Source organism: Pseudonaja textilis, chromosome 3, assembly GCF_049901715.1.
Source record: "Pseudonaja textilis isolate UNSWEBS1 chromosome 3, rPseTex1.2, whole genome shotgun sequence".
NCBI classification, from domain to species: Eukaryota; Metazoa; Chordata; class Lepidosauria; order Squamata; family Elapidae; genus Pseudonaja; species Pseudonaja textilis.
Window position 1 is genome coordinate 44,237,339 of NC_141992.1, and position 14,904 is coordinate 44,252,242.

At 36.8% G+C, this 14,904-nt stretch overlaps 1 protein-coding gene across 4 annotated transcripts in view; it reads right to left on the bottom strand.

Moving 5' to 3' along the window:
• Positions 1 to 14,904, bottom strand: part of CDK18 (cyclin dependent kinase 18) — a 102,152-nt gene that overhangs the window by 49,781 nt on the left and 37,467 nt on the right. The window contains exon 2 of one of the 4 annotated variants that reach the window (XM_087929408.1): positions 6,474 to 6,556. The exons of the other annotated variants lie outside the window; for them this stretch is intronic. The gene's annotated coding sequence lies outside the window, so the exon portion shown is untranslated. The remainder of the gene's footprint in view (positions 1 to 6,473; positions 6,557 to 14,904) is intronic. 4 annotated transcript variants of the gene reach the window in all.

Consider the following 14,904-nt stretch of genomic DNA (forward strand, 5'->3'; position numbering starts at 1 on the left):
ATGCCCTAAAGGAAATGCTGATAAATTAAGGAAAAATTAATAGATCCCAGGTAGATGAGATCTGCTGCTCAAAGGTGTAAAAACATGGTGTACTTGAGCTTGTCTACAAAACAGCTCAGTTAGAATACAGATAAGGATTACTAGTGACAAGTAAAGATTATAATCAGCAAATACATCTAAGCAACTCAAATATTACCTATATCTTAAAGATGAAGGATCTCTTAGATGTGTCTTTTCTGCCATGGGCTCTGCCCATCATTTTCCCTGAGATAATGTTAGCCTCATCCCTGCCATCCTTCTAGAAAGCCCTTAACACGAATAAGTTTGGGGGATCTTCTTTGTGCAAATGCCAAAGCATGCCATTTAGATTTAAATACAGAAGAGTGAATTTTGGATTCCCTGACTGAGCTGCAACTGTCCATCTGAGCGCCATCAAAATTCCCCTCTCTGCTCCATCCTTTAAAAGGCTAGGAGCTATATCTATTTTGGTAGCGCTCTTGGGATAGGTAGGCAGGCAAAGACTTAACAGATTAACAGACATTAACAGATTTTACACCAAACGTGTAAACGTATTTACAACATAAGTGGTAGATCTAATATCTCCTATGCTTACTTCCCACAGTCTTTCATGGCACAGGGAACTGGTTTGAATCCAGTATCTTAATAAAGTCTCTACTGACTACGCCAAACCTTATTTCCCACAGAGCTTGACCAGGATGACTGGAGAGGAATCCATATGCCCTTAGAGACTTGGATCATCCCTATTTGCCTGCAAGTCCTCAATTTTCTAACTGGATATACCAGACCAGCTTTCAGTATCAGGAGTTATCTTTTTACTCCAACTCCCATCATCCCCAAAAGTTGTGTTAAATCTGACACCATGTAACAAGCAATCCGTTATCATATTTTGTTGCACTGGTGCTTTTACTTCTATGACTGTAACACATGCAGCCTTTGATTAAAATATTCTGCAAATTTTACCAAGCATGAGCTTTTGAAGTCTTCACAGCGTAAGAAATGTCATCTGGCCTTTGATGGAAAAAATGATAAGCTGGACTGTGCTGTGTTTAATAATAAGGCCACTTGTCCAGAACAGATTTGTTGAATGTGTCGCCTATGGAGATATTTAAATTCTGTTCTGAGTTAACAATCCTCAGAGTGATCCTTTATGTCTTTATGGGATTTATGAGATGTTCTCTTTCTTTTTATTTAATGTATACCTGTGGACCATGTGCTTTATTGGTTTGTTAAGCATGTATTTTAGTTTCTTCGAGGAGCTTACAAGTCAGATTACAAAAAAACTTTCCTTTCAATTTAACATCAGTACAACAGCCCTGTGAGTTAAATTGGGCAAAGGAGACTGACTGCCCACTTGGTCACCAGTGGCTTTTCAAGGCTAAAGGTGATTTTACCTAATATCCACTTCTTCAATCTAATATTCCCCACCATATAGATCATACAATAGGAAGTGTAACTCTCTGCTCATTGCAAGATCCACTACAGCATTTTTTTTTACTGAGGACCATCTAGCCTCTGTTTGAAATTTGCAGTACACAAACATACCATTCAACAGACTGTTTCCAGGACATAACAATGCTAAAAACTCCTTGGCCTCAGCCTCAAAGAGAAGCTCTATTTGACCAGTTGCTAAAATGAGCACAACTGCACTGAGCACACAGCACTGTTTATTTCCAGGGTAATTACCTTCTTCCCTTCTGCTGGTTCTTGTGGCCGCATAGTGATGCAGCTGCAAACAGACAGAACTACCCCTTAGGGGACTGTTGATGGAAACAGGTTTTGTTGGGAACAGACTATTTTGCTAGGCTTTTCTTAGAGTGTATATCACCCTTTTTTTCTTTATTTCTCTGGATATATGGCACCTTCTTTAAATTCTGTGGTGTTTCATTGTTATGAGGGTCTTGCAATTTCCAATTCAATTATTCTTTATACTGTATTCCCCATCGCATATTTTCAGATGGAAATAGTTTTGTCATGGTCTTTTCAGCTTATAAAAACCAGATCTATTTGTATAGAACATGCTGCATTAAATGAGGAATTTATAGCAGAATAAAATATAAAAACTAGTAACGGAAACAATTCAGTAGTTAGAAATTTATTCTTGTTTGCTTTGTGGACAGATGAACTTCAGTGTGCAGGTATGATATTAACTAACTAAAAAAGGGCTGAGCAGAATTTTCAAAACATCATGGAATCTGTACTACATGCAATTGTCTTATATGGTAATCAAAAATACAAAAACCATAGAAAGCATGTAAAGCCACATATTTATGCCGAAGATGTTAATTCTCTTTAGCTACAGTATTCTATCTATTTTCCTTTTTTGTGTGTTCTCTTTTACCTGTTCAAAGCAGGTGCAGAAAAACCCACTTGCATATCAATTTCTATGTTTCATTCTAAGGAATATCGGTAGTATCAACAGTGATATTTCCAGTGATGAATGGTTGGAGGAACTGGGTGTATCTAGTCTAATGATAGCAGTTTTCCAATATTTGAGAGGCTGCCATGAAGAGGAAGGAGTTGACATATTCTCCAAAGCATTTTAGGGCACGACAAGAAGTAACATATGGAAGCTTATTAAACAGAGATCCATCCAACCTAAAATTAAGGAGAAATTTCTGTCAGTGAAAACAATTAATCAGAGGAATGACTTTCCTCCAGAACTTTGGGTGCTCTGCCACTGGAGGTTTTTAAAAAGAGAGTGAACTGCCTTCTGGACAGGCCAGAATGGTATAAGGTCTCCTACTCAAGCAGGTGGTAACAGTAAAAGACCTCCAAGGTCTCCTCCAACATTGTTACTCTCTATCCTATTCTGTATTGTGTCCAATAATGGATCTAGTGAGTTATAACTCACTCCCAGAAGTCAGTAACATGCTTATTTATTTTATAATCAGAAAGTCTCAAAATAAATTCTAAACAACATGATTTGCTAAGCACAGATTTCACATTGGTGAAAAATATCCCACCTTTCTTGATACAATTTTTAATTAAGGAATAGGTGTAATTTATCACCCTTCCTGATATTCTGCTGATATTCCATAGTCATAATTATATAAAGCTGAACTTAAACAGTTTCTGCAATGAGTTATACTGAATTCCAAAGTTTTCATATATTTTAATTTATATAAATTCATTGCTCATATATCAATATACAGGACATCATCAGCTTTCTTATTCCAGAAGTGCCTCTCAGCATCAAGCATTTAGTATTCTGCCTTGCAATTTTGCCTTATAAAACAAAGAAAGTCTTGCTACTAGAGAAATAAGTTGAGTAGACAAGCTGAGTATAAACTAAATAAGTATAACAATTCAGAGGAGCTATGAGAAAAGTAGAATTTCTTATTCCAAGCAAACCTTTATTTTAATGATCTAATCACTGTCTTGTAAACTAGAAGAGTGAGCCTACCAACTGTAGTTAAACCAGAGCCCATACTGAATCTTCTTTTTACCAATTAGAACAGGACTCTCAGCATAATAAATATAACAAGGAAAGACTCTGAAGTCCAGTTTGACACCTGCTGACCTAAACTTTTCATAGAGAGGTTTGTCACTGCCTTCTTTAGCAACGTTGCTTCAAATTTCCACCCTGGGATTTCCTGGTAGTCTCCCATTAAAAAAGCAATTACCAGTCCTGGATCAACCATGTACAGCAAATTCCTCAACCTATTCTAACACAGTGCAAATGTGCATGATCTAAATTCCAACCCCTTAAAGCCTCTGCATCTTGCACACACTGCAACATCCTGATTATCTTCAAGGCCAATCTATGGTAAGTGAAAATATGCAAAAGCCGATACCATTAAGGTTGAACATAACCTAATAAGATTAGGTTTACAGCTGTAAAATCAACCTAAGCTGACCGGGGAAAGGTGCTTGCATCCAGAGGATGCCCAAAGTTCAAACATAGTTTTTTAAAGAGAATATGATATCATCAATTCAGACACACGTATGTAGTTTTTCTAGCAAGGATTCTTTGGTATACAAAATACGTCTTTCTGGTCTTTCTCCTCATCCATTCCATAACTACTTTCGAATACTTTGTCTAGCATTTTTACTGCTTCTTTCTGGGTAAGAAGAAAATCTCCATACAGAATTTCCCTTCAGACAACCTTACCTACACTGCAGAGAACAAAATGGGTCCTTATACTTTCCCATCAGTATGAGCAGGGATAGAAGATGTTGGTACACATGAATTTTCTCCTACTTTAAGAGTTTTGACCAATACCCAGCATGCTCCAATGGAGAGAGAGAATCCAGAAGTACAACTGACTTACTTTTTACCGTTAGTAAAAATTTGTTATGTTCAACAGACATTTATCCTTTAAACAGTCAACAGACTTCCACTGAAGTTTCTTAAGATGCTAACAATAGTTCTCCCCATTCTTATTATGATGCACAAGGGAGGTTAAGTGTTGGGCAAAGCTGCAATTTGTTCTCCAGTATGATCCCATGATGGGATATTTGCACAAATGAAGATCACATTCCAGATTGTTGAGGTCAGATTCAGCATCCAGAGCTAACTCATTGTTCACCATGGCAACAGAACATTTGGGTTAAAATGTCTGCACTGAAAAAGCTTAAAAGATTATCTGTCAGTGTCACCAACATGCTGTAGGCTTGTGTGTGTGTATGGATGTGTTTGTGTGCTATTTTTCCAGCTCTTGTGGTACTCCAGAATGTAGGCATTTGTTGTAAAGGATCCAAAATGCATTTTCTAATTTCTCTTTTTTACTAGGCACACCACTATCTAAGGACTCAAACGGCCCTTCACTGCTTAGAAACCCTAGCATTCAGTTGTGCATAAACTGGTACTGCATGGTTATTTCCTCCATATGGCAATTTTTTAGATGGGAAATAATTAAAATCCTGGTGGTAAGGCTGCCAATGGCACAGGAAATGACTACAACGTGTTATGGATGGGGGGAAAGCGTATGTTCTATAACACATAATTCTCTTAACAGTTGACTCCAGAAAAATATCTCTCATCCCTCAGTATGAATTAACCATTAAATGGAATAAAAGATTTTATTTGACCATCTAAAGCAGGGGCATCAAACTCATGGAGTCATATTGTCATCACATGACATATCACAACTTCCCCCCCTCTGTGGGGTGGGCATGGCCAGTGCATGACGCATCCAGCCTGCAGGCTGCGAGTTTGATACCCCTGATCTAAAGGAGCATATTTTAAGGCTTTTCTGACTACTTCTTCACTCAACATAGGTGGAAACTACTTTAAGCAAAAAAATCTCCCTTTGAAATTTGTGTAGCTCATACACTAATAGTCTTCCAGAAGGCCTAAAGTCTGGCTGTTCTCCCAGGCCTTGGGGTAGGATGAATGGAGCCCCTATTTGGCATACTTTTTGTGGATATTTTTTGCTGAATGGCTGGATATACATCTTGTACTGTGTTAATTTTGTTTTGTTTTGTTATATTGTCAGCCATCCAGAGTCATTTGGGAATCAGGTATCTCCTCTGCTGTTTAAATAAAAAATGTGCCATTAATAGTTGTTTTAATATCATGTTTTAATTTGCAGATTGCTTACAAATTCGACTATATTCAGTAATTATCTCATAATATGAATATTATGTAATTTGAGGATGAGGGCAGTAGTTATATTACTAACAAAAACAGAAATAAAACTTCACATATTTATGACAGAAATTCATGTATTCTCTTCTACTGGAAATTCATTTATATTGTACTCTATTTCATCAGAATAAAAAAAATATTGGTATAATATCCTTTGAAATCAAACATTTAACTTTCCTGACTAGGCTCAGTTCTGAATTGTCTGCTCCTGAATCTTAAATATTCCAGACTGATAGGTAATTAATAGGAACTTTTACATACCTCAGCTTGCTCTGTAGACAATACCCTGTTCCAATCTTGCTCAGAAAAGTGGCACTAATATCCACAGAACAGAACATCAAGTAGTTCCAGATATCAAAGTGGATATAAACAAGAGTCAGGACTAGTAATCCATTATTGGTACATTTAATGCTATTAGCACATTTCCAGTCTTAGGACACACTTTATTATATTACTTTAAATCACCTGACCCATATCATCTTGATAAGAATCTGGTTGGTCAAGAAGACCAGCTATCATAAATCAAAATCAAACTAGTGTAGTGATTTTTCTTAGTTATTTCCTGAAAAAATCTACCAGCAATTCCTAACTTTGGAGGATCAGGCCAGGAGGAAGGATTTCTATGGCACAGCACCTCCCCAAGTCAGACTGATGGTTTCCAGAGGTCAGCTGAAGTGAAATTCTTCTGAATACTTTCTAGCTTAATTGTTGGTATTATACTTTCATACAAATGTTTTCTATATTGCTCTGGCATTAGATTAAAATTTGATTATTTTATTATTTAATATGTTCTACTGACAATATTCTATCGTTTGTTGGTTGACATTTAATTGATGAGTCAAGTCCCTTGAATTTATCTTACCAGAGAGCCTGAAATTTATCCAGAAAGAAATTGGCTGAGGCTATTTCCATTTCACACAAACCCCAATCCTTTTTCTTTGGCATCTGAGAATTCAAAAGAGAGTACATCTTTGCCGCAGCCCTAGAACTATCATATGTGTTCCAAAAAGCAAGGCTTCCCTACCCCCCAATAACAAAGATGCAAGATATAGTTCTATATTAGTTCTGCTTTACTTCCCATCACTGCTTATTCCAGTACCTACTCCACAGAAGACTGGAGTTAAGCCAAGTTAGTAAGTACTCAGATCAAGTTCTGCATGGCTGTACAGAGCACAAGCTCATTTGATCTAACACAACAATAAACTCAAGTTGACACTCATGAAAAGAATGCCTCTTTGAAGCAATGACACATGGATTAACATTGTATAGACAGCCAGGAAAAATAATAAAATTCCTTCTCCTGGTTGATGATATAATCACTGTGCAATTAAGGCAATCCAGAAAGTACCCAGAGCCTGAAAATATGTACCTATGCTACAAAAAGTTGTCAGCTTTTTGACTGAAAGTGAATACTTTTGATTAGCAAACATTGCTGTGTAAAAAACAAATTTAGTATATTATAGCTTTTTATGAACTGATATCAATTAATTAATTCACACTTCATTAATTTTTTTTACTTACCAGGAGCTGGTAAATTGAGATCTTACAACTAGCAATAGTATATTAGTATATTTTACAAATGGATGTTGCCAACTTAGATGTTTATCTGAATCCACAATGAAAGCTTATTAGTTATTTATTATTCATATAACCAACTTTTCTTCCGTGAAAGTTGATTTCTTATTTAGCACAGATCAACATGTCAAGCATTTGTCATCTTCTGTTCCTCTAATATAGAAAAGTTTGTATTCTCCCGCACAGACTATATTTTTTACATGGATCAAATGAAGCAAAATTCTTAAGGTAAATCCACACTATTAAAAGTGGCATGATGGAACTTGATAATTCTGTGCAATCCAATCCAGTGTAATATTGCTAAGGATTTGTTCTAGAGATGGACAAATCAGTAAATTTGGGGTTTTACTCCATTTCTTATTCTCCCATCTCTTCTGTCTGAAATGTAAGATTCTGCCTCTTTCAAGTCCAAAGATACTTGGCTGGATCCCATGGCTTCTATTAAGGGTAATATGGAAATTGCAGGTGACAAAAGATTTTTCTTCATATGACTAATTTGTTAGATTTCACTAAATATAACAGAGATTGGAGAGGAAGTGAGACAAGATAAAAAGAGTAGCTGAGAAATTGCAGGATATTATTAGGTCTTGTTGCTGTTATTCCTTGGCTATTCTGCATTCGTTATCTTTATGACTCTTTGGCTCTCAAAAACACAATCAATTTCTTCTAACTAGACTGGGACCATCTGATTATTTTCACAGGAAACTCCAATTAAAATGTCCACAATTTGAAATGGATGTGGCTGCCCATTCGCTCCCCACAAGAATAAGCATTTATCCTGCTCCAATCTGTGTTCCAAGAACTGTAATAAATTGCAGCTAGCTTCTAGCTGTTTTTACTAGATGTGCTGTTTGGTTGCTTGTCTAATGAGGTCAAGGTCAGATTTCATTGTGCACAATTATTTGCAAGGATATGTCTGTTTTGGATCTTTTGCTGAAAGATCACAAAACAGCTGTTTGCCTGGGACTCAAGAGTTGCCCCTCATGCACATTTAACTTACTTTCCAGGTGGTTCACTAGTACCAAGCTGGTCAGCTTTGCCAATCTGTACACAGATACTGAAATTAAAGGTGGAGGAGAAGACATTGTTACTGATATTGAGAAAAAAAGGAGATGGTGCAACCAGAGGAAGACATTGGATAGTTGTGCTCTTGTTGTTAGGCAACATTCTTTTTAAACTATCTGAATGAGGACAGAAAATCCTATTCTTAGCAAATTTATCTTCATGATGATACCACTGATCAGAGTTGGCGCTAGCCAAATATGACAGAACCAGCATTCCTATTGTCTGATGGGGAATAGAAATGGTACCCAATAGCAGTACCAAACATGGTTGTGCTGACCAGCAGACAGATGCAAATTACCTCTGTTGGCCCTTTAATAATTCATTTTTTTTCTGCGGTTCATCGGCTTAATCTTAGTTAAAAATAACTAGTGGAAAAGCCAGGTTGCTTAGAACTTAAAACTCTGTCAAGAAAGAGAATACAAAACTGAAAATATCTGAGCTCCTGAGAAACATTGGTATCCCCTTTAACAATTTTTATAAATAACTCAAGGCAGTTAACATATCCAATATATTTGGTGGCTTCTTATTTTCTCCACAGTGACAACCCTGTGAGATGAGTTGGACTGAGAGAGAATTAGCCCAAGGTGGCTGGCTTTCATGGCCCCCCACTTTCTAACCTGGTGCCTTAACCATTAGATCAAACTGACCAAATCTATATTCCACCCACCCACTCATGTATCCACCCACTTACCCACCCACCCACCCATCCCTCCACACTTCAGTGCAATCCACACTGTGGGCACTTACAGTGCTTACTTGTATATATTTAAGGACTGAATCTTTTATCATGTTCCCCCATGTATTTTACTCCTAGCCTCCTGTTCCTAAATGCATTACTTCATTTGAGTTTTCTTCTTTTCTCTCAGTCTGCACACTATTAGATTTTACTCTTATTTGTCTGTAGAACAGGTTACTAATAAAGTACAGAAAACCTTTATCTTCCTCTGGATTAATTTCAAACAACGGTCAATCATCTCCATTCTCACATTTAAAAAAATCATTATAACTTGAAAATAAAGCATTGTACTTCTTTTCCCCCCAAGCAACCTAGGCTCTCTGCCTTTGCATTACAGAAGAAGGTAAATAATGTAACTTTCATGCATTATCTTTCTGCTCATAAATCTCAAAATGAAGTTTTACACACTGCCAACAATGAATCTCAGAAAAAAAAACCCCAAATTCTTCTGCAAACCTCACTTTGTCAATGTGTCTTGATTCTGAATGCCCCTAATGTCTATTTGCCAGGCCTGGCGAGTTCCTTTCCTTCATCATCAGCTCAGTAAAATCTGTTCTTGTACTGCTCTCTTGTACATAATTTTCAATCTTAAATTGGCTTGCTCAAAAAAGCTGATTCATTGCAGAGGACATTTTAGTTTCCGAAATGCTGTGACCGAGAAACTGTTTTTCAAATAGTAGTGTGGCATTCTGAATAGCAAAATATATAAGCAGCATTAAGAAATTCTAATAGAAGAAAATAAAAATCCAGCATTATATAGTTATGCTAACTAACAAAGTAGTTGATGCTACTTTTAGGATAGTCAGGCTAAGGTCTAACATAATTGAAGTTTCTTAAATAATAATAATAATAATAATAATAATAATAATAATAATAATAATAATAATAATAATAATAATAATAATATCATCAAGTAATAATACTGACATTCCAAAGGAATATATTAGCCTGCTTGTTACATTGGACAAAGAAGAAAGACTAGCACATATGACACAAAATTGTACCATTGAAGACCAAGTCTAAAAAATTGTTTGCAACCAGTTGCTGCATTGTGTGGGTTATTTAGAACAGGTTTCCCTACCTTTCTTCCACCTCATCAATAGACTTATTGCCCTTCAGGTAGCCACTCCTAACCTTAATCCTAACCCCAGTATATGATGAAGTCAGTGGTGGGATTCAAATTTTTTTACTACCAGTTTTGTGGGTGTGGCTTGATGGGCCTGGCCTGGCCTGGCTTGGTGGGCATGGCAGGGGAAGGATACTGTAAAATCTCCATTCCCACCCCACTCCTGAGGGAAGGTTGGCGCTGGTTCTCCGAACTATTCAAAATTTCCACTACCAGTTTTCCAGAACTGGTCAGAACCTGCTGAATACCACCTCTGGATGAAGTGAGTTACAGTTCCTGATTGTTTAGGCCTTTTGATTAAATTTATTAGTCTGAAAAGTTCTGCTGATCTACTTCTGATCTTTAAATGGGAACTTTTCCTGTCAACATCTCTCCTTGAGCTGCAATAGATTTTCGTAAAACTGACAAATATCATAACTTAGGAAAATTGCTTTCATAATGATTACGTCCCTCCCTCTGCCCCTTTCCTCTAAACTTTATATTAAAAATTGATTAAATGGATTTCCCATACTAATGGTTGTGTATATCACCACAAAGAAATGCCAGTCATGATAAATACATTTTAGAATCCCATAAATGCAACAGGTGGCAAGAGGAAATAATCAGGTAAAACCTGTTGGCCATGTCCCCCTTCTATAATTCTATTACACCTTAAAAAAATTAAGAACAACATTGTGGCACAAATTTCATATGTCAAAGCCCATTTTATCAGATGCATAACAAATATAAAATGTGCAATTTCATTCTTAAGATAGCATTAAAAGGGGATGTATATATGTATGTATGTACACACTTTGTTCTTCTATTTTATATTCCCTTGTCTTCATCTTCAATTTCCATGAAATTTATTATTTGTGCCAATTATTCACTATCGGCAAATTACAACTTTTCTCACCTGTTCAAATGAGCAATCATTGGAATTATGAGCTGATTGCCAAATAAAATGAGGAAGGCATTTTCTTTACAAGGCAAATGATAAAGACTTGCATGATTCCCAGCAATGAGTCTACAGAAGTGTACATATACCCTAGATACCCACAAACAAGAGTCAGTAATTAGTAACAGAATAACAGAATATGTGTTTATATCTGCAAAGAGCAAAGGAACTGCTATTTTCTAAGACAATACAACTTTATTTTGATTTCTTTAAAGTCCTAGAAATACAGACACAGAAAGAGTTACCAGGGACACAAAATCACAGAGTTTGAGAGGACTGTTTACTTTCCACATTTAGTGTGGAAGTCCACAGATGGTTGTTCAGGTTTTATTCAGATAGGTGCAATGAAGCGCAGCTCACCATACCATTAGGCAATCACTTCTATTGTTGAACTTACCTTATGCTAGGATCCTCCCCCCTGCCCACCCCAACATTTACCTGGAATCTAACTTCTTTATTTTCAGGACTTTATTATAATTGAAGCATCTGAAAGGAAAAGTATTAAAATGACATTCCTACACTTCTTTGCCAATTCTGCAATCCCCCTCCCCCCACTCACTTTAACCCGGGTTATAAGTAGTGAAAAATAGAAACGAAATAAATAAATGGCATATTGTGTTATCTTTGGCTGGATACGGTACAATGAAGTACCACTTTGTCAAGTCATAATCTGATAGTTCAATAGCAATATTGTATGTTTTTCAGAGACAGTCTTGTCAAGCTGAAAAGAAGTTGGTTGTGTCAGCATTTTGTATGGATCACATGCCTTCAGCTATAATCACTATATCACCATCAAGCTATAGCAGTTTCTATCAGAAGATTTAAGCAGAGGATTAGTTTTTTTTATTCAGCTGAATAAATTCAGTTCAAACAAATTATTTGTTTTATATTACACATCTTACATTTACTCATGTTACAGGATTGATAATTTGTATATTTGTAGCCTCTGACATTTAACACATTTTCCTAAGAGGAACAGCTAAACATATCTTTTTTACAATTTAAGCAAAACCAAACAAAGCAAAACAGATGAAATCCCATAACTAAAAAGTAGTCAACTATAACTATGTATCACTGCCAATCATCCCCAGTGTTCCTGTTGTTACTGATATTGTTACTATGGAAATACAAGGATATTCTTGATTTAAAGAATCTGATCTGGCCTCTGGATTATTCTCATGCTGGTAAAGTAGAAGGAATGAAAGTGTGGGATGCAGACAGCTTTGAATCAACTGGATTGAAAGTTTCTTTGGAGGAGAAGCCCAAGATCAGCCTTCCCAGCAGGCTATTCTGGAGGTAGCATACCTAAATGTCTCATTGAAAGGAATATGGACGAGTATGGAAAAATTAAATGGCTCTATAAACATGGACAACTGGCTGACTTACATTGATAGCTGTCACTTCACTTACAGCAGCATTTCTCAACCGTGGCAACTTTAAGATGTCCAGACTAGCCGCCAGACTTGCCAACCACTGATATACACATTTGGGATAGGGCTGAACGCAACCATTTTTCCCTTTTTAAATTTTTAATTAAAGCTTCCATGATCTTGACATCTCTGTCATGCTCCATCCCACACACAGCTAAGAGAATATCTAGAGTCACGAAAATTAACAATTAAAAGAAAAGAACTACTGTTCTTTTGTGAAACAGGTTTTAGCATTTTCAACAATGGCTTTCAACCCGTTATTTTATTTTAGCATTATGTGGAAACAAGCAATTAAGGTACAGACAGCAAGATTTAGAACATCAGACTTCTACTCCTTGTTTAAGAAGAAACTGCAATTAACAATTAAGACAAGCAGGTTATCTAAGCTCAGTTTGTGGCACTGAAATAAGCAAAAAATACAAGAAGTAAATAAGGAATGCTCTGCTTGTTTTGTAATGTAAATTTCTAAGATAGCTTCTAATTATATGCCCTGAATGAATTATCCAACTTTCTTTATAAAGGTCAAGTTATTTTACACACAGTTATTTTACATACATACATACATACATACAGTTCGTAGAATTTTAAGAATTAAAAAGGCAAAATTCTAAGTAAGTTTTATACTCTAGTGGATTTTTGCTGAAGGAGCACAACACAGAGGAGAAACTGCCAGCAATTTATTTAATGAATCAAGACCCTAAAAAATAGAAAAGCAAGGATTTTTAAAGAAGTGGAACACTATAATGTGAGAAAGTCTAAGGATCAACTGATGGAGGATGTAACCTTGGGTTTCTCTATTTTGCAGTTCTCTTGGCAGGGCTATCCTTGGGCTAACTGAGCTGGTGAGGAGGGCTTATATTCCTTGGTTTAGATAGGATTGCAGGGGTGTAAAGGTGACCTGATAGCAGGGATCCAATATTTGAGGGGCTGCCACAAAGAAGAGTGGGTCAACCTATTCTCCAAAGCACCTGCATCTCCAAAGCAGGACAAGAAACAATGAATGGAAACTAACCAAGGAAAGAACCAATTTAAAAATAAGGAGAAATTTCTTGACAGAATTAACCAGTGGAACAGCTTGCCTTCGGAAGTTGTGGGTGCTTAAACACTGGAGGTTTTAAAGAAGAGATTGGCCAGCCATTTTTCTGAAATGGTTTAAGGCCGTGATGGCGAAACTATGGCACACGTGCCAGAGGTGGCACACAGAGCCTTCTCTGTGGGCACGTGAGCCGTCGCCCCAGCTCAGCTCCACCGCGCATGCACGTGTATGCCTCCTGCTGGTCTTTGCATCTCTGCTGCACATGCGCAGGTGTGCATGCATGGTGATCGCATGTGTGTGTGGGGTCGCACATGCATGCTTGGAACAGGGCGCATGCATGGGGTTTGCATGCAAATGCATGGGGGTGGGGCACATGCCTTGGGGTCATGCATCCATGTGTAGGGGGGCATGCATGGGTTGCATGTGCATGCGTGGGGGGCACAGGGAGACACACACATGCATGGGAGGGTGGGGGGCATGTTTATGCGCACTTTGGGCACTTGGTGCCGAAAAGGTTAGCCATCACTGATTCAGGGTGATCAGGGGGTGGACTAGAAGACCTTCAAGGTCCCTTTCAACTCTGTTATTCTCTCCAGGATCAAACAGTCCTGCATATGATTTGAACAAAACTAGGGGAATTTCTTTTTCTTTCTTTCTTTCTTTCTTTCTTTCTTTCTTTCTTTCTTTCTTTCTTTCTTTCTTTCTCTTTCCTTCCTTCCTTCCTTCCTTCCTTTCTATTTATTATAAAGTTTATTGCCACCCATCTTACCACAAGGTAAGTCCTATGTTATCTGGATAACCAAAGTTCAGATTGCAAGCCACTTTGTCTTCACGCATGTATTAAATAAGTTGCACAGCCACTCTCTAAGCTCACGTCACCCATATTTTGTAACATTTCTGCTGTTTTATCATCTATGGTCATAATATATTTCAATCTTCCCACAACATTTCCAACTTCGTTTAACAATGATTTCTTCAGTACAATTATAGCCTTTTTCCCCATTCTTATTCTTCAACACACCACTATCATTCCAATACCAATCTTTCAGCATTCCCTCACTTCATCTTCATCCCAAATCATTGTTTCATTTTAATCCCATTCATTCTTCTAGATGTTTTATTTTAAGCCTTCTTCATTCACATCCAAAACAACTATGATTTCTAACTAAATTGTTCTGCATTATCTTTCCCCCTTTTTATCTTAACTATTCCTTGTTCTCTTTGTTTACATAATTTGCAACTATTTTTCTTCTGTATACATATTATACAGTATCTTTTTCTTCTCGTTATTTTGCAGCAATCATATTATTTTTTCCTATATACATAATCTTTCATGATATCTAGAAATCACCCTTCTTTATACTTTATGTGAGTAAAACTCTACACAT